Source organism: Corvus kubaryi, unplaced genomic scaffold, assembly GCF_017639235.1.
Source record: "Corvus kubaryi isolate FWS band 111438036 unplaced genomic scaffold, C.kubaryi_AGA036_p1.0 37357, whole genome shotgun sequence".
NCBI classification, from domain to species: Eukaryota; Metazoa; Chordata; class Aves; order Passeriformes; family Corvidae; genus Corvus; species Corvus kubaryi.
The window spans coordinates 981,719-1,008,673 of NW_024581117.1; the positions used below are offsets into that span (position 1 = coordinate 981,719).

The 26,955-nt window shown below is 37.0% G+C and overlaps 1 long non-coding RNA gene across 1 annotated transcript in view; it reads right to left on the reverse strand.

The window, feature by feature from the left end:
* Positions 1 to 5,588: 5,588 nt before the first annotated feature.
* The window catches only part of LOC121667243, a 53,259-nt gene continuing 31,892 nt past the window's right edge, over positions 5,589 to 26,955 (reverse strand). The window contains exons 3-4 of the long non-coding RNA XR_006016979.1: positions 13,953 to 14,017; positions 5,589 to 6,198 (exon numbers count right to left, since the gene is read on the reverse strand). This is a non-coding gene — a long non-coding RNA (uncharacterized LOC121667243). The remainder of the gene's footprint in view (positions 6,199 to 13,952; positions 14,018 to 26,955) is intronic.

Here is a 26,955-nt window from a genome sequence, read left to right on the forward strand (position 1 = left end):
AATACTGTGAAAACCTGACCATTTACCACAGCCTTCCCTGCTTATCCTGAGTGATTTTGTAGCTCAGTCTCATGTGAAGCAGATACAAGATAAATTGTTTTATGATGATAAAGACACAGACTACTTTGCAGGCTCTGCATCAGAAAGCTCAGCTCAGTATTTTCTCATGAGAATGTGAAATAAATTCCATTACATGGAATTCTTCCCATTTATGTCGTGTGCCTATATAAAAAATATTAGGGGGAAAGACAGGATCCTCTGACTATGTATTCATGTCACCTCAATTCCCAGAAAGAGCCTGTGGTGCTGTTAAAGCACTCCATCTGTTTACAGACAGCAACAATTTTTAAAAACACAGATCTGAATACATCTGTTATTCAGACTGGATTGACCAGCCCATCAGTACTGCCTTCCTTTTTCCTGCTATAGTTCATTCCGAGTTCATACTCATATTAATTGATTAATCTTCTGCATTTGGGTTGCAATGGAGGCCCTCAAAGTCAGTGACTGCTCTGTCCTAGTTTTAAGCCAAAAACCCAATATGAAGGGCATAATACTAGACTTTTGTGACCTTCAAAACCTATTTGTGAGTTTCTGGATGAAATTCAAGGTACTGGCTTGACATTTACATTGTGCATGGTGAATAGAATGTACCTTCTTAAAAATACCTCTCCAAGTTTCTGCATGTGGAATTTTTTAAGCTGGAGAAAGGAACAAGCTTTTTTGTGGCCTTCAGTTTTGAGATGTCTTTTTTTTTAATTGGTAATTTAGAGTAGTGATCTTCTAATGTCATAGATACTTTGTGATGTAGATTTTTGTATTTTCTATAGTTTTCACTATACTTTTAAGAATTGAATCTCAGTCTCTTCTGTGGAACAAGAGAGAATAATTACTGTTAGAAATTTTTTTACAGTGCTAAAAAGCCCCATTTCAACACTTCTCCCTTGTTCTGTTGTGTTAATTAGATATGCCATCTGCTAATGATCTTCAGCTTGTATCATGATAACACTGAATTTTGAATTTTCGTGCATTGGCATGTGCATTCACACCCTGTCTGGTACTCCAGCAATGTCTGCTCTGATCCCTGTTGTGTGCCACCAAAAGCTTCCTTGGAGATCTTCCCTTAATTTTCTTCTTCCTTATTCATTACACATTAACAGTGGAAAAAGATCGTTTTTCACTTTTTTACAAATTCTGCCAATAAGCAAAGAAATGTCAAAGTACTCCCTGCTAACTCAATTAGCTACTATATTGTTTGTTTCAGGTCACAAGTGTTAATTTATTGCGGTCAATAGCAATGTTATTTGGGGACTGCATAAAAGACCCTGATTTCGAACTTTTCTGCAGTGAATGGGATTTTGTGTGTGGAGGGGATGTTATATGATGTTGGAGAGTCCTTCCTACAGCATGAAACAAAATCTGTTTTGATCAGAGTCCATCAGGCTTCAGCCACAGGCTGTAGTACATATGACACAAAGAAGACTCAATGCTTGTGACATGCTCAGTTTTCTGCACATAAATCTGGAGTGCTACTGTATATACTGAGGTGCAGAATCACAGGAAGAAGCTTATTTGCTTGATTTTATGAAAAGAATAAATATTTTTAGGAGGTGGCAAAGAAAAAATGTCTTTATCCAGAAGCTCTGTGAAATCTAATATATTTGACTTGGCGATGCAGGTTTGAAGTCTAAAAACACCTAAAGAACATTTTAATAAAAATACAACTGCACATATTTAGGAAACAGCATAATGGTCTCTTTGTTCTTTAGCTCTTTCATTGTTCCTACAGCTCTTTTATAAATGAGGTTTAAGCTTATAAATAGTATAAAAGCTTATTAAACTCCCTGAACCACTGGGAGTATTTTTGTGGGGTTTTGTAGGTTTTTTTGTTTGTTTGTTTTTGCTTTGTTTGTTTCCCCCACCCACACCCCCGTAACATTTTCATTGTATGACCTCTGAGGTCTTTGGAAGAGAAATAAGAGGCCTCTTGAACAGAAGGCATATTAAAGCAAAGATCATTATATTAGTTCAGATATCAGTTTTACCAAAGTACATTGTCTAAGGACTCAAAGAAAGTCAACAACAGGTTTTTATTTGGCTTATCAGGTATGATTACCAGAATCAATTTACTGTCAATACACTGCACACTTATTTTTAAATTTAGCCCATATTTTCCTTTCATCTGCTTTATACAGCTTGCTCTTTAGCTGGTTGCAGACACTTTCCAGGAGAAACTGTAATTGTCATGTTGTTACTAGGTTCCTGTATTGTTCTTTGGTCATTGTATAAACCTAATTAGAATTTTCAGCAAATACTCACCTGGTATTTTTCATTAAGCAGCCTGGGAATCACATATTCACAGGAACTTAATGTCCTGATAGAAAGGCTGACAGCACAGATCATTGTAGCTTTTTGTCTTCCATTTTAAATAACAAATTTAATGTCATTAGCGCTCATTCTTTTTTATGAATATCACCACCATCTTAAAAAAAAGTTCTTGCTTAATCTTCAAACAGTACCAGCATCTGTATCATATTGTAATTTAAAAACAATGAAGTATGATTGCAATGACACCTCCCAAATATATCTTTTTCTTCTAATATACCTTAAGTTTTGTTTAAACCTCTTATATAGAACATGGGGCATTTTACTGGTTTCAGTTGGGTGCAGTTAATTTTCTTCACAGTGGCTGGTATGGGCTTTGTTTTGGATTTGTGCTGAACACAGGGTTGATTAATATAGAGATGGTTTTGTTTTTTCTGATCAGGACTTATGCAGAGCCAGGGCCTTTTCTGCTTTTTGCACTGTCACTATGGCAAGGTCAGGGGTGCATGGGAGGATGGGAGGAGACACAGCCAGGACAGGTGACATAGACTGAGCAAGGGAATATTTCAGACTATCATGTTCACTACATAAAGTGGGAGGAAGAAGGAGGAAGGGGGGGACATTTGGAGTGGTAGCATTTGTCTTCCCAAGTCACTGTTACGTGTGATGGGGCCCTGCTTTCCTGGAGATGGCTGAACACCTGCCTGCCCATGGGAAGCAGTGAATTAATTCCGTGTTTTGCTTTGCATGTTTGCATGGCTTTTGCTTTCCCTAGAAAATCATCTTTATCTGAGCCCATGAGCTTTCTGGCTTTTACCATTCCAGTTCTCTCCCTGATCCTGCTGGTCAGGGAGTGAGTGAGCGGCTGTATGGGGCTTGGCTGCTGGCTGGGCTTAAACCATGACAGCAGTTTTTTTCAGTTTCCTTGTTGAAGGAAAATTAAGATACTATAACATTAGCTGGCCAGCAAGGCTTGCTTTTTTGGTTTTTCCTTCACTTAAACGAAGAAAAGATTGTAAAGGCCATTTATATCTTATAAAAGAAAGTTGCATTGAAAGCAAGACACAAGCATAAGAAAGACTAGCATCTTTCTTGAAGCCAAGGGCATTTTCTTTTAAAGTCTTTATATTTTGGACCAAACATAGATGCTTACCTACAAAAAAAGATGTATTTTGGGGCTTGCCTATCATTACATATTTCTGAAGTGTTAGTTTGTGACTTTCCCATTTTTCATCCTGTAGAACGTTAATGGGTTTAGTCTAGAAATCTGAAGTGCTTCTTCTCATTCCTTCACTATTTATTTACTTGTCTGATATATGAGACAGTCTTTAACTTTTTAAAGTCACTTGCAAAGATGAAACAGATTAGCTTATGAATCTTAGGAACCCTGAAGAAGTAAAAACAGTATGTGCTGCACAGATGGACTCAGTTGTTTGACTTCATGATCAATAAAATAATGTGTCAGTGAGGCACTCCTTATGTGGTGCTCAAGACTCACATGTAATTTGAGTAGCAGATTCCCAAAAAGGTCCATGCAACCCGAATAATTTAGGTTAAGATCAAGTCCACTGTGGAAAGTAAAATTATATGGTTTTCATGTATTTGGCTGGTTTAGATGACAGATTTATTTTAATAAGCTTAAAATGTTTAAATCCCAGTTGGTTTTGTAGCTGACAAGCAATGCAAGCGAATATTTTCCTTTTGTCTTCTCTCCTGGAATACACCAATTATATCATGATTCTATGACAAAATATCTGTCATTGAAATGGAAAATGCAAAACATCAGCATAATTACTAATAATTCGTTTATATGGATGCTGTCAAAGAAGAAGTGTTATATGCCTTAGGTTACTGAGATCTGCAGCATATTGTGAAAGTTACTGTTAGTCTGTTAAACCAAATTCACCACACTGACTTGGATGGATGGTCCATTATAAGGAGAGGGTCATGAGAAAATGTTTCAAATGCCTTGAGTAACAGACTACAGATTGCTATTCTAGAATTTTAGCAATTAATTTGGTTTTGCAGTTTTTAACAATAAAATTGGCTTTGCAGTGCATGTGTTGTGTGCAAGATGAAAATCAGTTTGACACTTAAAGAAAATTAATTTAATCCAATAATTTTTCTTCATTGCGTATAATAGATTTTTCTTTCCACACAACTTCTACAAGTCAACAGAATTGATTTTCCTCACAAAAAAGTGTAAAAAAAATTACTGTAGATGAGTATAACAACTTTGTTCTTTTAAATTACAGAGGTGCACGGGCAAATGAGAAATACTTGACAATGTTTTCAAAAGTACATCTCAAGAAAGTGAATGAGAACAGGTCTAAAAATTAAGTGTCAGCAGCTCTCTCTTGAGTCATACTCTGTGAACTACTTTTTACAAACTCAATTTCCAGATGAAGCTGGCTGAGCAGATCACTAGTTAAGGTGGCAAACTGCTCCATTTTAGCCTAATTTGAGCTACTGACAACAATTGTATGGAAGAGAATGTAGTTATAGAGAATCCTTACCTTAAATGGTTTTGAAGAACTTTCCAAAGCTATTGCTTGCTTACCTCTGTACAAACTCTTCTAGCAAGCGCCACTGCATAGGTCCCCCTGCAGCACCGGGTACCAATGTCTTTGTTTATAAGAAAACCAATGTTGTGCAAGACAGTTCATTAGAAAATAAAAGAGTCCTTTCCTTATTTGGATAACTCTTGAAATAATTCCTTCAAATCTAGAGCGTATGGCATTTCTGAACATACCTGCCTATTTAATTCTGTTTCTAGATTGATGGTGTTGAGTGTATGGACAAACCCTGAACATCTGAAGGGACAAAGTATGTTTGCAGTATGCTGAAAAAAGGCTCTTGAATAGTTTCAGGCTTCATCTTTTCCCTTCAGCATTTTCTTAAACATTGGGCAGAATGTGAAAGGGCTGAAAAAAGACAGTTTTCTAACCCATGAGCTAATTCAAGTGTGTTACATTCAGTCTTTCTAGCATTTTGTAGAGAGTATGCAGGCTCAGAATGAAGCTGTGAAAGCTATGTATATTTTTTGATCTTGGAACTCCCAAAGTGTAAAAATGTAAAGATGGGTGGACTGATTATTTGGAAAATAATGGGCCAGCTCTGTAGACTTGCAGGCATATCATAAAGCAAATGGTAGCATCTGCCAATAGGAGAAAATCACATGAAAAATACTATTAAAAATTCTCAGTGCTGTTAGGAAATAAATGCTCTGTTCCTCAGACCACCACAGAAAAAACAGACATTCAGTGAGTAAAACTCTATTTTTATTACTTTCAGGTGAGAAAGAAATAAGAAGAAACTGTTAATTTCTTGTAATTGCAGGACGTCTATTACATCTGCTGTTTAGTCCCAGTGGATTTCTGTGTCTTCAAAGACAAAATAATATGAAGGAATAAACAAACTTTGAAATGTAGTGGAATGCACAGAAAAATCTTTTCTGGTTCATTGGCTTGATTGAGACATCTAGGTAAAACCCAGAACAAAAAACAGTGAGAGCAAAAAGCCAAAAGAGCATTCTAACATGGCCATTCTTTCAGGAATGTGCAAGGAACTATTTAACATTTGCATTGTGTTCTGCAATGGAGGAAAGAAAACTGAGATCCCATCTCCTGTCAAGAGTGGTTGACATCTGATGCATCAGCACAAAATTTTTCGAGAAGTTTCTTTGTTTTTCTGGATTTCTTTGGGCAATCAAAGGATCTCAACAACATCCTTTTCCCAGCTCAAGAACCTGGTTGGGTATTATAAGAGAAGGAGATTGAGATTCTCTCAGCAGACTGCAGCAACAGCTTGATACATCCCATTTATTTCTCACAATGCAGGTCTCCAAGCTTGATGTCATCTTTGTGGGAATGCCTAGAAGGTCACAGATGGAGATGTGGAAATCGAAAACTCAGCTGTGCAATGGGTGAGCAGGAAATAACAGGAATAGATTATTACTGGCAGAAGTTAAAGGCTGGTATCTTAGTTTTGTTATGCTGCAGTAGAAAATTGAATTTTCTTGGAAAGGGTGAAAAATGTAGATTCTGGTTAGCTAGAATATTTTGCAACTGCATTTCCTATTCATCAGACAGTCTCATCTGAATGCTCACCCTTTTTCCCCAAATTCTGACCTCTTAAAATTTTTTTATGTAGAAAATTTCCAACTTAAATATTGGCATTTTTCTTACTAAAAAGAAGTTATCCTTGTGAAATGTACATCAATTTTATTTTAAAATAATAAATACACTCTTGGCCATTAAGATGAAATGAAACATTGTGATTTGACTTGAATATCTTTCCTTCAGTTTTAAGACAATTATTTCATCTGCAATGAAAGCATACATAATTTTGCTATTGCATACCAATATATATTTTATTTTTTAAAAATTGTGGGGGTTTTTTGATGCATCTATTTTAAGACAGTAGGTAAGCACTTTGTATGGAGTAAGTCCACTCTGTTCCTTTCTACCGAAATAAATGCCAAGAACATTTGTACCGGAGAAACATGAAAGGAGCAGTGTAGTTGGTTAAATCTGGAATTCACTAGGTGTGTTGATTAATTAATACGTGCTCATATATTATCACTGTGTAAGAAGAAACCTGTAAGTGTGTGGTACTTGAACTGAGATTTATGCTATGTCTTACTAAGATGACAGATAAATAAACATAATTTAAGCACCTAGCCTTAAAGGAGGATTTCTTCATGTTTCTTGAGATGATCTCTTTGTTTCCAGGAATACTGACCCTCTTCAAGGTGACTGCTTTTAAACAAGGCCTTTCCCTGTTTAAGGGTGCTGCATTTCGGAATGGTGCTGTTGTACTTTCATAATGACAAAAGGCACCTGACTTCCTTTACATGCTCACATCTCATTGGACTTGCCTTTGCCAGCAGAAACAAAAGGATTGGGAAGGACTTTAGAATTCATGTGTAAAGATTTTTTAAAAGGTTTCCTGTAAGCTTAAGAAAAGTTCTCTTTTTATAGAAATTAGTATATTTGATTTCATATATTTAATATATTTTTAGTTTTTAGTCAGTTTAATGTAAGTTATATAGACTTGTATTTCGAAGCCTAGTGAATTACATTAATTTCCCTGCATATAGCTTATGAAGATTTTTTGTTTTACATATTCCATGTAGACTTCTGTGTGTTAACAGCAGTGTCCTGTGTAAACACTGTTTTTTGTGGCAGTGTGAAACGAACTCTTTCCAGTTCCTTTAGCAGAATAAATCTAGTGAGTTGAAAACCCTGGCATGCTGTATGGAAGTCTGAAGTCTTAAAGACAATAACAGGCTTTCACTTATTTGGAAATTTTATTCAGCTTTTGAAAATGCAGTCTGGAGTTGCTGTAAACCATTTAAGACAACCAAAGTTGTCTTAAACCATTTGTTCTAGAACCTGGGCATTTGTCATTGTACTAAGGTACCTAAAAGCAGTCTTGCAAAGGCTTATTAATCAGCATTTCTCTATAACCTAGTACTGAATACTGACCCTGAGCTGTCACCAGGAGTTAGGATGTACTATAGTATGAGATGTCCTTCATTTAAAGCCACTTATTTTGTTTCTGCCTGGATAAAGGCATATTAAAATGGGTGAAATATTGATTCTATGACAGAAAGGCTAGAAAATAGAGGCTTATACATACTTGAGTATTTTAAAAAGGCAGTGGGTTTTTACTTGATTATGCTGGAATCAAAGAGTCTAAGAACGGGGCCCTACAAATACGACGTAGCACCCATGCAACCAGAGAGTGACAAAGTATTTAGTATCCAAAGCAAGGCACTGCATGGTTAGGAAGAAGCTGTTGATTTTTTTCCCTGCCAGCTTAAAACACACTATTATGGTATAACCACAGCCAATAACTAAGAACCACATAGATGCTCACTTAACTGCCCCCAACCACACAGTGGGTTGGGACGGAGAAACAGGAAAAAAAAACCCAAACCTATGGGCTGAGATAAGATGAAATGAAATTAAAATAAAATTTAATAATAGTGACAACATTAATAATAATATCAGGGTGCAAAGAAAGTCAACAGACAAAGAGAATAAAACCTAGGAAAGACAAGTGATGCACAATACAATTGTTAACCACCTACTGACTGAGGGGCCAGACCAGCAGCAATTGGCACCTCCCAGCCAACTGCCCCCAGTTTATAAACTGGGCATAATATTCCATGGTATGAAACACCCCTTTGGCCAGTTTGGGCCAGCTGTCCTGGCTATGCTCCCTCTCAGCTTCTTGTGCACCTGCAAAGCCTTTGGATTACGGTAAGCACTACTTTGCAACAACCAAAACATCAGTGTGTTATCAACATTATTCTCATACTGAATCCAAACAGCACTGTACCAGCTACTAGGAAGAAAATTAACTTTGTTCCAGCCAAAACCAGGACATACAGCTTTGAGCCATGCCAGTTGTGCAAGTGATAGAGCTGTGCATGTATGCGTTAGATTTCACAGTTACACAAAGGATGTGTGCAAAAATTTAAACTCTGACATTATGTTTACAGTGTTTCTTGAAAGAATTAATAAAAGTACTATTGACCAGATTGCAGTCATGTAACCGTTAGTCTTGCACACCTGTTTCAGGTATAGTTATCTTTAAATTATACACATTATGTTTAAAATATAACATTTTATTCAGTCTCTTTTACTTGTTGAGGTTGTCAGTCTAAAAAAATTAATCTTAGCCTAAAAAAGAGTAAGGTGTTTTTTGAAAATTTATGTAGTCTTTTAGAAAATGCTGATTACAGTTTCACATCTGTCTTTTCCTGCTGTGTAGCTTTTCAGATTAATCTTTCAGGTTTGGTAAGTAGAGATAATCACACCATGTTGCAGAATTTTTCTCCCACCAGTTTCCTGCGCATAAATACCAGAGTGTCACATGTACAACAGCATTAAACATTCAAATTCCATGTATTAATTCTAGGAAATATTTTTTCATTGTCTGGGTCAGACCTGTCTTGTGAAGAGATCAAAATCACTAATCATTTTTAGTTAGAATTCTGACTAATACATGCAAAAATATACAGTAAGTTATTATGTTATGAAACTATACAGCATTTCACAGAGACTTTGGTTGTAAAATCATTTATAATTGAAGACAGGGTAAATAGAGCAAATAGAAGTGTAATGGATTCATAAAATTAGAGAGAAAATAATTTGGAAAGGAGAGGTTTTGGAGTAGATGGAGAATAGTAATAATTCATAAAATGACGCAGGGCACACTAAGGAGGCATATTGTAGCTTGTGATCATGACAGATCTGACTGAACTGCAGAATGTGACAATCATTAAGAAATATTGAAAATAAAGATTTTAAGAGGCATTTGTTATTGTAAATACATTATTTATGGATACTGATTAGAGGTGAGCAAACAAAATATACAGGCAGATAAATGCAATATTTGCCATTTTGTATATGCTTTCACAAAATAAATCATAACTTACTTACCCTTGTAATAACCTAGATTTTGTTATTTTTTTCTCTTAAAGCTGTGACAGGTTGCCTATTCTAAAACTATATGATTATTATCTAGTGAATTTATTCCACTGCAAGAGTAATTTATTTATTTATTGTTTTTAAATCCTCCTTCTTGAAGCCTTCCTTCAAAAACCCTAGCTTCAGATACTGACATTGAAAGCAGTGAGGCACAAACTCAGTTTTTAACTTCATATACCATGCTGGACTAACCTTGATTCTAGACAGAGAGCATGAGAAGAACTAGAAAGCAGGACTTTCAACTGTATAAATGAATATATTTGATCTGGGGTAGACTATATTAGAGAAACAGAGAATCTTATCAGAACTATTCAAGAGAGAATTTCCTGAATAGCCTGAAAACTGCTTCAACTGAAAGAAGGGGATGGAAGCTGAAGGCAACATTTGTAGAAGCCAGAGGAGCAGGGGGAGTTTTCAGCCATCTGAGCAAAGCATAATAGTGGAAAAAGGCAAATATAAAAACAAAGCACTGCTTTTGTAAACTAAGACAGTGGCAATTCCTCCTGCTTTGGTGCTCAAATGTTCCTTGTAAGGTGCTTAAATTGTTATGGAATCACACCTTGGTTTTGGACTCAGTTTGAATATAAAGTCTTACTTGTAACTTTGAATAGAAAGTATTCATCTGTTGCTGCCTGTTCCGAGCTTCCCTTCCCCCTCCCCAAGACACTTGCCTCTGCCATGTGTTCTGAACTCCTTTGTTCCAAGCGCGGGCAAAACCAAATGTAACTCAAACTCTTTAGCAGTGTCTGATTGGCCGGTCACCCCGGGTCACCCCCAGTCCTCCCCTTTCCCCTTCTCCGAATAAAAGAGAGGACCAAGGGGGGGCCTGCCCTCTTTGGCTTTGCACCCTTTCTGCGAACATCTTGTCTCTGTTTCTGTTTGAAAGCTTCCAATTGCAGGAATTGGGCAAGCTGAAAGCTATATTTCTCCCTCTTTGCTTCTGCTGGATCTGGTATCAGTTTTGCAGCTAATACCTGCTGCTTTCAGAGCTACTGAAATGCTGGATTGCCTGTGCTACCTCTCTAGGCCGCCCGAGGCTTTCTAAGGCATTGAACTACGAGCCTAGCCAGTAAAAAGCGGTGAGTATATCTCCTCATTCATCACTCTGTTTTACATTAGTTTTAGAATTATATATATAGTCCAAAATACTTTCTGTTACTTCTGAAAATTTCAGGAGAGACTGAGCTTGTTAAATCCCTTTGTGGACTGATGGGATGGTTTTGAAGTTGTGACCTCCAATTTGTTTTTTTGCATGGACAGAGTTTGCCTAATACATGTTTTCACTTCCTCTTGGTGGTGTGGGATTCTGTGACACTCCATGAGCAGTAGATGTGCGTTAGTAATGAATCTAGCATTGAGCTACATTGAGCATGGTGTACAGCTTAATGAAAAACTGTCAGGACACTTCTACATTTTGGTAAGCATGTCATGAACTGAAAGAAGTTTAAGAGGCAGCAATGCCTGGTGTGACATTCCTAGTGGGGTGATGCCTAGAGGTGTTGTCTCTGCCCGCTATCTTCATTCAGATAAATGAATTTTGGTTCAAGAACTTCACCTATTCCAGATACCGAATTTGGCAGTATTTAATTTTGATTTATTCACTATTTAGCATCACTTTGCTGGGTGCCTTACAAAAAGAATTACAAATCAAGTGCCATTATTACTGCTTTTCAAGTCAGAAAAAAGAGGTGTCGTAAGTCACTTGAACTCATCATCTCACATTAAACATTGTATTAACGTAAGACTTTCTTTGACTACTAAGTAAGCCTTGAATGATGCTGGAGTCACCATGTTAGTGTGACACTTCTTTTCATTCAGGTAACTACAATAACATTATAGTAATAATTTTTGTATATAGCTTATTTTTGTACGTAGCAGTGAAGATGATAAACACAGAAAAGGCAAAAGTAAATGTTTGTTTCCTTGGCAAATTCATACCACATTGTCATAGCTAAACCAGCTAATCCTGTCATAGCTAAACCATTCTTCACCAGCATGTTACCCATATCTCTTAACTTCTATATCATTGAAATTTGAGAGTATCTTGAACAGCACGTCCATGCCATGTATGTATAAAGTCTCTTGCAAGAAAAGAAAATTGTTTTCCTGTAAAATTGTGGCACTTCTAATTTAAAAGGTAACTGTCTTTTAAAAAGTTAATTTGCAACAGGGCACAGAGAATTTGATAGACAACTGGAAGAAAGATTAGGAATGTAAAACATCTGAGAGGTAGCATAGGGACATGGTCATATGTAAGAGGTACTTAGTGTTGGATTTATTTTGAGTCAAACTGCAATTTTAATTTGTGGATTAGTAGCATTTCCAGAATCCTAAATAACTGCTTACTTCACAGTTGTCTGTGTGATTTTAAGCTGCAGGCCTGGGATCTGCTAGGATAAATATATATATATTTTAAATCAAATGATAATATATGCCATTTATGCATGGGATAATTTTTAAAAATAACCTTTCCCCCCCCCCCATTGGCAACTTTATATTTAGAAAGCCATCTAATTCTGTACAAGGAATCAGGTCTTATGTTTTTGTTTTTCAGTCATGAACAACCTGAGCAGTCTCAGTTTAAAGTACCAGACATTTAAATTTTCAGAGAAATATGGATCTTCACAAAGTCCCCGTGTATCAGAGAATTATGTTGTTTTCAATCTCAAAACATCTCTAGGTTAACTCTAACCAAATTTCCATAAAGATTACCTTGAATATAATTGCCATGGTGCAGCATTTCAAGAGAAGAAGCATAATTTTTTATACCTGGGAGCTTTTCTGTATAGATCTGTTTTTGATCTTTTACCCTGGTTGTAGACTTTGAAAACTGTTGGTGGAGGGTATATTAAAGGCTTTTGGAGACAGTAAAACCATACTTATATCTTCACAGAACAATTGATTCTAAAAGTCATGTTTCAATTCTGGCCTAATTTTTACATTTAGTGATATAAATCTGCACCTCCTTAACTTTCTCAGATTGAAAAAGAAATTGCAAAGTGTCTTTTCTCTGTTGTTCTTTGTAGTAGTTCAAACCCTTTTTTGTTCTGCATTTAACCACAAGGTATGTTTAAAAGTTATTGATAAATTGGAAGAGAATGCACTGCTTATCATTATCATCCATTTAAGGAAAAGTGTGCATCTTCCATGGTTTACAAAAAGTGTTTCTAGTACGACATAGCAGAGTCATAAATATGCATTAAACCCCAAATCTAAGCTGGATGTTCATTAGGCCTGTTAGACAGAAAATTAGGACTTAGTCAATTTGTCCCTTGTACAGCTTCACTAACTAGGTGATTCTGGTCTGGTCTTCTCTTTGCTGGTTTCCAATTAAAATGTTGTTATGTCAAAAGGTCACGATTAAAAGACAACTCTAGTCTCGTTAATTATGGATGCGCTCTTAGGACTCATGTTATGCACCTGTTCCAGCTTAAAGAAAAGTGCAGCATAAACAGTTCCATTTGTTTGGTTTGATTCTTGTACAAACAGCAAAATTTATTCCTCAGACTGCTACTTTAGTGCATACAATGTTGCCACATTCATTTAGAGTCCCTCAGGTTATTCAGTACAAATGAGGGACGAGGTTAAAGATAGTGGACTTTAAAATTAATCTTATAGAACATCTTATAGAAAAACTATTCTGGAGAGCACCAGCCTTGCTGCGATGTTCAGGATGGTAAAGTGGCACTGTCTCTGGATCCTGGTGCCTGTGTGTATGTGTGAAATGTACAGCTGTGCTTTTGATTTCCCAGCAAGAAGTTGCATTATCTCATGGAGACGTCATCAGATGTTCAAGATGTGAGAGCTAGCTGTGTTTGACAGCAGATTCTTTTTCTTTCTTTTTTTAATGTGTTACAGTCCTAGAGGAATCACTATGGTGACAGTTGGTGCAAGTTACATTAGAGGAGCAAACCTTCAGGTGGAAGTGCTTTCAGAGATGTTTTTTAACTATTGAGTTAGAGCAGAATGAACAAAGAAAATTTCTTGAAAGGTGAGGCTATGTTACAAAACAAAAATAGATTAAAAAGTGCTGTCTGGATGAAAGAGGGGTAATTTCAAAGGAATTTTTCTGTATCTTTGAACATCAGCCCCCAAAATCTCTTTGTAACTTACATACTGACTTACAGTGAGGGCAGTGGAAGACTTCATTTCGTCAGAGAAAGATGATCATTCCTCAGACTTCGTTATGCCTGTGGGAGAATTATAACAATGTTTAGCATTTGCAAGCATGTTCAAAGTGCAGGCTAACTTTGCAATTCCTCAAGAATATACCACTTCTCTGTCAATATTGTTGGTCCATTTGTGGATGAGGAGCCTCAGATATTGTTGCAGTGACTGCAGGTTTACCCCAGAGAACTCTGAAGTAGTTTGGTTATTGCTAAATACAGCATTTCCCTGTAGCTCTAGGTGACCTCATCTCCAGGATTGTTACCCGTATTTTGAGGCAGATTTTTTTTGTTGTGTGCTGAACAGTGTGCATCACAGCTAGACGAGGTACATCTGCATGAACTGAAGGAATTACACTGGAGACATGCTCTAAAACATGATGGTTTGGCCAAGAGAAACCTAAAACTTCAGGCTGCATCAGATCTTGAATACATGATGTATTCAAATATATCATATTTGAATATATCATCTTCTAGGTCCAGAAAGTAATTGATAAGCAAATACTGGTACCACTCTTTAAACTGAGATAACTGTCCTCAAATGAGAATTTATCCCTTTCTAATCTAGGATAATTTTATCCTAGAAGCAGTAATCAGTTCATCTACTCTTGAGTTCCCAGTGCAGTATTTGTTACTTCTGTATCAGTGCCCTCCAGGGTAGCCTGCTTTATCTTTTGTTCCTAGTAATTTATCTTAGTCAGTGTGGAAATTGAGAGTATGGAAACTGAAGGCGTGTGCTTCTGCCTTCTTCTTATCTGCTGTTCAACTTTACCTCTCAGAAGAGTGAACTTTTCCTATGGTCCTTTGGTTAGGAGTTGATAGGGGTATGTTTCTGTTTAGCAAGAGACAGACTGTGAGAAGGAACATCCTGTCTTCCATTTTCTTCCGCTTTACCACACATACTCATTTTCAGGCTGCAAGCATAAACCAGTTGCAAATAGGTTTAGCTCTCCTCTTGGCTGTGCATATCAGTACAGTCCCAGAAAACTCAAATACAGAAATAAACTAACTTGCTGTTTTCATTTCCAATAAGAACTTGGTAGATCATTTGCTCCCACATGCATACCCCTTCCCAGTTTTAGAAGTATTTTTTTTTGTTTAAAAGCCATTACAACTGATTTTCCACTGAGACCAAGTCACAAACATAATTACATTCCAAATATTGTTCATTGTTCAGGCGTTTTCTGGAAACAGCTAAAAAGTTTACATTCTCAATGGACATAGGGAATAAAAGGGAACAGTACATAACACAGATTTGGCACCACAGTGCTGAAAATGTTTTTTAAATGTTACTCGGACAAGTATACCACAAAGAATATGTTGCCAGACTGTTGCTGAAATTTTTATGGTGTCTAAGTACTAAAAATTGTTTAACCCATTACAAGACTAAAAGGTTTGGATTGTGCTGTGGAGAATTTGCTGCAATTTCTCCTGTAACATGATGAAACTCAGTATTTCCTATCTTTTTGATTGCACACTCCATTTTATCTTTGTCCTGTTGATGGATAGTATGAGACATCTTGAGTAGTGAAGATTATCAGCTGTAACAGCTTGTCATTTTAGCTTTACAACTTTTCAGTAAATTCTCAGTGTGTTATCCAAGATGGTGGTAACTGTGCTTCTATTCAAAATGACACATGTGCAAAATTTTTATTCCCTGGAAATGTAAAGCTGGCTTAAATTTTGCTATAATTCCCTGCATATTTACATGTTCTTCAGTTTATGCTGATAAATTGGACAACGAGGGCCGTGTAGTAGCAACTGTGGCTGGGTAGAAAGGCAGGGAAGAAATTTAGTGTTAGGATTGTGAAAGCAAAAGAATCATATAACATAAGACAGATAAAAAGAATTTACTGTATTAGTGTCATGGGTTAGCAAGCATAGTCTCAGAAGTGATGTTCTTGCAAAGAGGTGCTTACAGCTTCCTCTGTGACCTAACAGAACCTATCAGCTGGCCAGTTTGAATATGGACAATTCTTTAAGCCACTTAAAATCGTGACCGCCTCTGTGATCCACACTTAAGAATAGACACACCCCAGGCAGAGCCCTCTCTCGTTTCCCGTGCTGGGACAGGTGGCTGCGGGCCCCGTGCGGGGGCTGGCGGGCCCGGCCCAGGCCTTGCTCGGGCCAGGCCGGGTCGGGCCACGGCCATCCTGGAGCCGGTGGGCCCTGTTCCACCCGCGGAACACACCCCCCCACAGCCCTGCTGTGGGCAGCCAGAGCAGCTCAGCTCCCCCCCTCTCCAGTGTAGCCAAGATTCAGCTGAAGCTGCCCTGCTGTCCAGCAAAAGATCATGGGACCAACAGCAATAAGCGACATTCCAGCTGCAAGGCCCGGGTGAGATTAACCCTTTTAGTGCTGTGAAGAGCTGAAAACCTGAGGGAAGAGAAAGAGGAGATGCTTAAAGCTGAAATTCTGTTGTAAAGCTATGATGTATCAGAGTACCCGTTGTAATTTCATGAAGGAATGAGGGGGTGGAGCGTTCAACGTGTACTTGTGAGCAAAAGCACCTGTGCTGAGATAGGCAGATGCTGAAGCAGCTGTAATTTAATGAGAAGTTTGAACAGGGAGAGACGGAAGCGATGAGGAGTCTTGCTCCAAATGGAAAACCAAACTTTTTCTCCAAACTGAGAAAACCTCAGTTCCTAGAGATGCTCCCAGAGATAGTCCTAGAGATGAAGATGAGGAAGACCCTTTGCTCCCAGGGAAGGAGAAGGACCTCTGTTCTTAGAGATGAAATGCTCCCAGAGATAGGTGAAGACAACTTTTGTTTCTGAACAGCTCAACCTTAAAATTATACCCCAGTAATTCAAGAGTGGACCCTCGAAAGCAGTTGTGGGAAAAGCTGCAAGTCGTGGGAAGGGACTCACATGCGAGCAGAGAACCAACCCGGACGGCTGTCTCATTGTGATAATGTGTTCATAGCATGGGCAAGAGAGACTCCTCTTCCTAAATGGACTGAACAAGGTTATTATGGAAGTGATAAACAGACTGAACATCTCAAGGGTTGTCTTTTTACACTGTCAGTGGGAGAAGGGAAAAGGGGGGGGGGGGGGCAGAAGTGTTCTGATGGTGTGGTATGATTTTTTTTCTTCTTTTAGGTCTGTTAATAAACTCCTTTATATTCTTTCAAGTTTGGTGCCTGCTTTGCATTTCACCTAATTCTTATCTCACAGAAGGTAAATAGTAATGAATATTTTGAACCAAACCACTACACTTAGGATCTCAATACTATGGTGTCTTGACAACTAGCTAAGGAATCAAATAAAAGGGCATTTTCCTAACTCCAGCATGATTGTGGTATATTCTTAGAGCTTGTCTAAAGCTGGCATGTGCTGATACAACATTTTATGATCATAGATGTATTCTGCTTCAACATATGGATGTTGACAGGTAATACTGTGATAGGAAAGTATGACATGCAGAGCAAGCCAGAGTTTTGCCTTAGATTTGTATGCATATATTACAAAAGTATATAAATATATTACACAATATTTTTAATGTAAACCATATCTTAGTGCTTGGTATTTATAAAACCTATTTTTAATTTAATTTAATATTCTGATTTGATTTATTTAGTTTTCACTGAATGTTACTGAGTAGAGTACAGACATGAATCCATTTATTAACATGTAGGCAGACCATTTTGTTACTGAGATACAAGAATAAGCACTGGGTGAGCAGTGGACCAATAAGAATTTGGGTATTAACAGGAGGATCCAAAGGATCTATACGAGTTCATTTTTCCACTTAGATGACCAAGACATGTCTGTAAAGCTAGTTAACCCTTATCTAGGAATAAGTTTCCAACAGAAAAAAACAACACACCAGTTTTTAGATACAGCTGAGAAGTTTTCCCTGCCATTAGACAACTCTTCACAGCCACCTTCCATTTGGAGTCAATTCCCAGATCAGAATTGGGATAAGATGCACGTCCTCTGTTCTTTTTCTGACAGCAAGTAGACATCAGGCACAAAAGGAGGTACTTATTTCAAATAATAGTTATAAATCTCTGAAAAAGTAAAGTAAAAAAAATTAAAGCATATAACTTCCCACCTACAAATAGGAAAAAATGTTGCCATACACAAAGCAATAAAAGGAATGAAACTTGGAAAAATACAGATAAAATCAAAATGGATTTGAACTAAGATTATGTGAAACTTTATCTTTCTCCATAAATTTTGTAGAAGTATATTTTGTGAGGAAAAAATTCATGCAGAGTATTTAGAGGGAAAATTTACCATGAAGAACAAAAAAAATCACTATTTTCCTTTCTGGTGGTTAAAAATTTTAGTTTTCTACATATGGAGTGGTGGGGGGGGGGGGGTGGGGAGAGGAAATCACTATTTATTGTTTCAAAAAGCTTCCAAGATTTACATTTCCTAAGTATTTGAAATTAAATTTGGTTTGATATGTGAGAGTTTTAAGGAGTGCTGGAGTTAAAAAAACCCCCTAGTTACTGAAAAACAACGGGTACAGTTTACACAGCAGCTGTCACTTCACATGGTACACAGGCCCCACTTTCACAGCATAATGACCTGTGATAATAACCATGTAAAATGGAAAATCTTAGAAGCTTTCTGATATAAACTTCCCAGACTGCTGTTTTCTGAAGAGGAGGAAATAGTTCCACTTGACCTTTCAATCACTTATACAATACCGCACTTGGATCTTTCCAGGGTCTGCATTCCTTCATTATAGGATATGATATAGCAAACATGAAAGAAAAACTTAAACATATATGTATGTTAAGATAAAGAGAGCTTATTCAAATATATATCTCAAGATTTGCTTTTCTATCGCCCTTGATTGAAAACTGAAAAAGCAGCAGATTAAAATCTATTATGATACTAAATTAGTTACTCGTAGAGAGGCATGAACAAGACTAATTTTTTGTAATAGACAGAGATTATTAAAAAGAAGCTTTTAATTTTTAATTAAATAATTAAAGAAATTCTGGTCCTTACACACATACTTGTAATGATCAGTAAAGTTCTCCTGCATGCAAGGTTGTATGTTACCAAGATGTTCAGAACTGACAATCGAAATAAAGGAAAATGATGGCACAATGGCATCATGAAAGCTACTTAACCTTTGGGCAAGTACTAGGGTAGATATGTATGATTTGTCATTACTTAATTACTTCTGAGAGCTGTAAGTTGCATATCTATAAATGGTAATATGATACAGCCCCTTTACACCAATAATTGTTAAAAAATTTGTTGGGCTCCAGGAACACAGATTATGTTCTTGCAGTTCTCAGCATGGAATGGTGGTAGATTTCCTCACCAAGGAAAAAACAAATAAAAATCATACATGAAAGAGACACAGAGCCCTTTTACTGTAGTTAATCTTGACCACCCAGGGGCTATGAAATGCTTTGCAAGATATAACAGCATCATATAAAAGAAAAGGAATAGATCTTTGAAAGTCAAAAAATGAAGACCATAAGAAAGCACACAGAGAGGTAACTTGTACAGATTCTGATGATGGGGTACAACCAAAAACCAGTGCCAAGCAAGTGGAATCTCCCAGTTTAAAAAAAAAAAAAGGAAGACAAAAAACTAAACATATATGAGTTTTTGGGAAAATTAACTCAAAGCTAAGAATGAAAACAGAGAACTTACAGGAGAAAAGAGGCAAATGGGAGAAAAAACAGTATAAAATAGGTACTTTTCTTTTTACAAGGCTTCTCTTTCTATGTCACCTTTAACTTCTTTCTTTTTATCATAATGTTTTTTCTTTTTTATCAGCTTGAATAACTGACTCTATCAAGTTTCCACCTGTCCATCAATGTTTCAAATCAGTAGCTATTATATTTTGTTCAAATATAAATCAGGACAGAATCCTTCCACCTCTGATGAAGGAAAGCTGAGCGAAGCACAAAGCTCGAATATTTCATGCTTCTTCACAGGCCCTGCTTAGTCATTCAAAACATAAGGCTGACCTTGCAGAATCAGAGTGGTTTGGGTTAGAAGAAACCTTTAAAGGTCAACGCCCCCACAATGATTAGGGACAACTTCAACTAGATCTGGCTGCTCAGAGCCTGGTCCAACCTAAGCTCGAATGTTTACAGCGATGGGGCATCTACCACCTCTCTAGGCCACGTGTTCTGGTGTTTCACCACCCTCACTGTGGTGCTGTCCTCTCTTTCACTGTTAAATGTCCTGAGGTCTGTACATTGTAGGACAAATATGCAAGAATCACGCTGCTAAAACTAGCTCCAAAAAGAAATGTGAGTTCTGAGAGTTGCAACGTGGTGTTTAAATTGTATCTTAAATCCAAAACAAAGAATGTCAAAGTCTTTGTCCAGCTGCTGAATTCTAAGGTCATTAAATCCATGCTTAAAGTTAACTGGAGTACATTTCTGCATCTTAACATGTCTGGAATAGCTACACATGAGCCCAGCTTGGTCCTGGTACTCTGGTGGATTGGCTCCAGACAGTGTCCAGACACCCACTCAGCCTCTTCCTCACTCCCTTTTCCTAGAAGATGGAGCGAAAAATACAACAAAGGTGAAAAAATCTCATGGACCAAGAGAATGACAGATAAATAGGAAAAGTAAATGCTGCAAGTGCAACCAAAGCAAAAAGAGAAATTCATCCACCACTTCCCATCATTGGCCACATGTCCAGACATTCCTTGGAAAGAAGGGCCTCAACATATGCAACTATTACTTGGGAAGATAGATGCTGTACTTCTGAATGTTGTGCCTTTCTCCTCCTTTTCCTCAGATTTTACTGGTGAGCACAATGTCAAATGGTGTGGAATATATTCTTAGTCACTTGGGGTTGGCTGTGTTCCCTCACAGCCTCTTGCCCACCCCCAGCTTCTTGAGTTCAGTGGGCAAGCGAGGATAGATAGATCTGGCAATTTGAGAGCTCTTTACAGGGACAGGAAAACACTGCTCTGTTACCAGCATTGTTTAAGCCACAAATACAAAACACAGCATTATATGGACTGCTCTGAATAAAATTAATGTCATTACTTTATTCCAGCCAGACCCAGTACAGAGGTTTGAAACCACAACCCACAGTAACTCGGTCCACAGACAAAGTTCTGCTTCATCTTACAATGTTTTAGGCATGGCTAATAATGGTGATGAGGTGCAGCATTTAACACATCAGGCTTAGTCATGAGGAAGAATCTAATGTTTTAAAAGCATGAAATAAAATAGGGCATCTTCAAATTCATGCTCTAATTACCCAGTGCAATTGGAATGGTGTAGGGCAATTCCTTAAAGATGCTCTCTGCTTTGGTCCAATTGTTTAGACAGCCAAGATCTTTCTCTGTCCTGTGCACAATACCCTACAGCCTGACACTTTTATGAGGATATATGACCTTTATTAAGCAGCAGAGAAAGGAATTGAATCTGTGTCTCCTGCTTTGTGTGTATACTGGAAGATACTATCCTTGCTTGCATATGAAATATGCACTGAATTGACAATGGAGGGTAAAAAACAAATTCCAGGACATTAATTTTTAACCAGGAAAAAAGCCCTAAAATGGTGCATAGAAATACATAATATGTGGAAGCTATACTCTTCATTTTAGTTTTTGGCTCTTTAATTTTACAAAGTATATTTTGTTGGGCTTCAGATGAAAGGAGAATGGGGGATTTTTTTGAAAGATATTTGGTAAAATTTGCATTTTCATTCGTTCCATCATCCTCAAGTGAAAAAAAACAACTGAAAAAATAACAGGCCCCCATTTGTTTTGTAAGATTAAAGATTTAAAAGTACCATTTTCCAAGCGCTTTCTAGTCAGGTGTTTTGGTTATTTTTTAAGCCAAATTGACTGCTTCATTCAGATTTGAAAAAAGAATGATGAGAATGGACTGATTTGAAATAATGTCTAAAGATTAGAAGGTAAGGGAACATTATTCACATAATGCTGCATAAAAGTGGGACTGAAAGCTCTTTATATTTGGTTGTCTCCTATTTTTAGCATCTGTATCTATCCTAACCTAGTCATTAAAACACATTAAATTGCATTAAAATGTAAAAGATGGAGAGCGGAAACTAGATGTAAGCATTTTTATTGGTTCAGTTGAGTTTATTTTATAAAAATAGAAATTAAAATCATAGAAACTTTTGAATTAATTAATAAGACAACAAAGTTCTGAAAAGAAAAACACCAGACAAAATCAGCTTCTAAATTCGACAGTCTATACTAACATGTATATGAACTTCACTATTGGCAAAATATTTTGATTCAAATAAAACAGTGCTGTCCTTAACCACTTCTCTGGGTTTTGAAACCTGTAAGAATCATCATGGGTTGTGCAAATTATTTCCTGACTGGTCCTAATAAGTTTAGAATGTATAATCCTCTTTTCAGACAAAGAAACTTCTGAATTGCATAGGCATACAACATAGGTAGAAAACAGGATACATTGAATAAGCAACCTGTTTTGAACAAAGAGCATGTTTTCATCCTGCTAGATGGGAGTACAAAAAAAGCAATTTGATCATGGAGAAAAAAAAAAGAAGACAGTTTTTTATATATTTCATGTTGTGCTTCTTGCAACAATAGTGATTGTTACAAAAAGGTTTATATAATTACGACACTCTGCTTGCCGGAATTACATAAATGTATAGTTATACTCAAATTTGTATGCCTATTTACTATACTTGTACATGGTTCTGTGAAAATTTTGCATGCGAATTAGACATGCAGGAATATTTACCATTCTGAAAATCTATTCTCAGCTGCCATTGTATAAAATTAGATTGTTAGGATGCAAAAATACCAGTGCATGTACAGCCTGCAGTGACAAAATTAGATACATATCTGGTTGTGGCAACTGCTAGTCACTAAATGCTGAGGTTAATCCCTTTTTTTCTTGAGGCGACATGCATTGTAGGCTGCTTGAAAAAAGATTTAAATACTGTATTTATTTGCTGTTTGCCAACACAATAACATTTAGGCTATACATTCTTTTAAATGTGGATTTCAGTAGCTTGGAAGTGGTAAATATGACTAGCACTTGAAGAAGTATGGTAGTGCTGAAAACAACTATCTCTCTCTCCTCTGACCTCTCTCTTGGTAAACTCTTTCACCACCCAGCTGTGGTAGAATTAGTTGTGCCTGCAAGACTGTAGACAACTTTAGGGGGAGTCACAGTGTACCATGATCTGAATCACTGTTTTCTTAAAACCTGACCTATGCTTATGGTGAAGTGCCACCTCCCACCCAGCGGTCCTGGCTTGACTGTACAGCTGGGCAGGGTGCAGCCTTCTAGAACACTTGTGTTAGGAATACCTTGACTCCTTCAACCCCCCTCTTCAGGCCACTGTCTGGGAATTCATCACAACTCCTGCTAACCTCTGTGTTTACCAGATTGGTTTGAATATGTTCTCCTTACTGCAAGTTTAATTTCCACGGATCAAGAGCTTTAGTTCAGGCACAGACCTCAGGCAGCAGCAAATCTTGTCACTGGCATTTCGGCAGGGTAGGATGAGAATAAAAACTGCATTAGTCATAGCAGCATTTCAGGTGAAATGGGGTCTGGATAAAGTCAAACCTGCTGTCTTCTGTAAAGCTGCTATTTTGGTGTATAAATGTATGGGATGGACAGAAAGCTAAGGGAAAAAACAATCCCAACTATATTTTTGTTTGGAATTCCATTTGTGGTAACTTATCATAATATTATGAATAGAATAATGACATGGCTAAATGTAATGGCATAATACAAAGGGCTAGCAAAATCCATTTTAACAGTTTGAAGAAATTGCTGTAATGTCTCATATCAAAAAATCGCTTGAAGTGTATCTGTGAGCAGCCAATCCTGGCTCAGCCTGACAAACTTCAGAGTATTATGGCAGGAAATATGAAGAAGATGCCTAGTGGTTGCCAGAGTTTAACAAGCAGTGTGCCTTTTTTTTTCTATATTTAATACTTAATAAGAATTAAAAAATAGCTCTAATGGTGGGAAGAGCAGAGCTAATTAGGAAAGAGTAGTTGTTATTGGTTCTACAGCACTTAGGAACTGAGAATCTATAGAAATTGTTTTGCATGAGATGCTAAAGGGTTTGCTTTAAAAAAAAATCTATGTGATATAATGCTTACAATACTTTTTCTATCTTTATATGCAGTTTCCACATGTTTTCTCTCATTTGCATTTGTTACGTTGTGCCATAAACAAGGCAAAAAAGGGATGGATAAGGTTACAATTTTTATGTAAAACATCTGAATGTATCTAAGCACTGGAACAGGCTGCCCAGGGAAGTGCTTCTGTCACCACCCCAAGAGGAATTTAAAAGATGTGTAGATGCAGCATCTAGGGACATAGTTTAGTGGGGCACTTGGTAGTGCTGGGTTAATGGTTGGACTTAATGAGCTTAAAGGTCTTTTCCAACCTAAACAAATCTGTGATTCTGATCCTGATTCTTCCAGCTCCTTATTGTCTGAAGTCTGTGTTACTTTTTTTGGCAGACACTTGATTCTGTATAAAGATTTTTCTTCTTTGACTCAGCCAAAACATCACCTAAGATCCTGTTGGTAGATCTATGCCAACATGATGGACTTCTGGGTCTGGAAATATGACCTAGTGCTTTTGCCCTTTCATTCTTTGTAGGGATTGTATTTACTATGTCAGGAGGATTCTAACTTACTCTTTTTTTTTTTTTTTCTGCACTTTTGCATCTATCTGACTTAATAAAATCACAGAACTCTTAAGTGGCCACATGGCAACAGAAAGTAAGACTGTACAGCACTGGAAATGGCACAGTCTCTCTATGTAGGCATGGGGAAGCACCCAAAGAGAAGACAAACCAGTGGAGTTGCTGTCCTTCCACATATTTTTGGGAGGCAACTGGAGACTTAGCTGTTTTGCTGAAGATAGCTCTAAGCCTTTATACAGGATACTGAATTGCCCTAGAGGGAAAAAGAGTCCTCTTGCATCATCTTATAGGAACCCACAGTTTGGCTTGTAAGCAAAATTATGCAAATGTTTCAAACAAAGTCTACTAATTGGTAGCAAATGTTACTTTATCCTGGGGGAAGTTCTAGTATTTGCTAGTCTTTGTTTTCAGATGAATCTCTCATGATATTATAACCTCAGGGGTTTGAAGCAGTCATATTTCATGCAGCTTTAGATTTCAGTTCTTGAACTATTTTGGGTTTTAGGCAATAAAGAGTAATACACCAAATCATCAATAATAGCAAGTCTCTGAAAGGGAAAACAAGAGGCAGATAGATGGCACAAACATTGAAAGTAGAACTGTTATGGCCAGATTTTTCTAAAAGTAATTATTTGAGGAAATGTTTCTGGTTTTTTTTGGGTTTTGGTGTTATTCTTTTGGTTTGGTTTGGGTTTTTTTAAAATAAACAGGCCCCTATTCCTAGGCTTTATGCCCACCATTTTGCACAAAAGTGGGATTATAAATCCAATTAAGTATCTTTAGTATACAGACTAAGGAAATTGTAGGGTGAATATTTCTTACGCCATAAAGAATTTTTGTCTCCTTTTCAATATTCTGCAGATATAAGTTCATTTGAGTTGCTCTCTTTGGTCCTTGTCTAGCATTATGTCCCCGATACAGTTTTTCACAGGTTGAAGTGTTTGTTTATAATTGGTGTTGGTGTCTCTCAAAATAAGAAAATTCTCCATTTCAGTTTAGCTGATTCTTAGATAATTAATATTTTTGCAGAGATAAATGGGGGGTGCCTATTGACTCCTCAGAACTGAGGCGGACTACATAAACAGTCTGTGGTGCATGTTTGGGCTGTTTTGAATTTGGCAAGAATCCCAACTCTTCAATTTCTGGAACTGACACATAGCAAACTTGGGAAAAGATAAAAGTAAGTTTGAGTTCCAATAAAGAATAACAGAATCATTATGCAACAACAAAATCTGTACTAGCATTACCTTTTAATTCTGACAATGCAATCATACTAAATAGTACTTTAAAACTGTTAGAGAGTGATAATGTGTAGCTCATGTAATAAAACTTTCATTTGAAGTTAGAGACATAAAACCACTACTTCCTTAAAATAAAGGTGAACTGTAAGAAACGTAAGAAATACAGGTCATCAAAAAGGAACGCTACTGTGCTTCTTTTGTTTTGAAGAGCTGGTCTTTAAAATAAACCATCTGTCATCATTCCCTTCACAAATTAACTGTAGGGCAGGCACTGCCAGCATCTCATCTAACCTGAACAAGTTGCTCTCCATAAATCCAATGTCACAATTTTTCTGCATGTCCTCTTTATACCTCTTGGTCAATGCAGCCAAGGCTTCTGTCAGTACTCATGTTATGTTTATGAATCCAGGTCCAGGGTTGTAAAAATTTCCCCAGAAAAACTAGGACCCACAGAGAAGCTGTTTCAGGACACTTGTGAAGATTTTGTTCAATTCATCTTATTACAATAAAACAATAAAATAAAAAACACCCAAAGATGTTATAAATCTCCCTTTGTATCATTCAGTGATGAAGCATTACTAAGGAAATCACTGTCAACAGTGAAAATATATCTCAAAGATCTGGCAATTTAAGTTGGACAGGTATTAAAATGTGTGTGTGTGTGCGTGCGCGTGTGTGTGTATACATATTTATGGCCAAATGAGTAACCAATATTTTGTGGAAGACCTGAAACATACTTAGCAATGATATGAACAGTGCTGGACGACTCAATGACTTCTGCAGACCTGCATATTGGCTCTGAAAACAGCCTCTATGATGTTAAAGAGATGTCTGTAGCCAGAGATTTCCAATTCAAAGTTGTTACAGGCAAAGGATCACTAACTTCAAATTACTATGCTACAACTCAGAACCTATTCTGCATTCAGGTTTTTTCTACTCTTGCATCTTTGTGTGTGAAGTGACCTCTCGGAAAGATTTTACTGAAAAAAAAGTGTAGAAATCTACACATATAATACATGAGGAAAGTGTATTTTCCTGTTTAAAGGAATAAAACATCACTCTTGCAGACTTCTTCCCAGCAGAGAAACTCATTGCT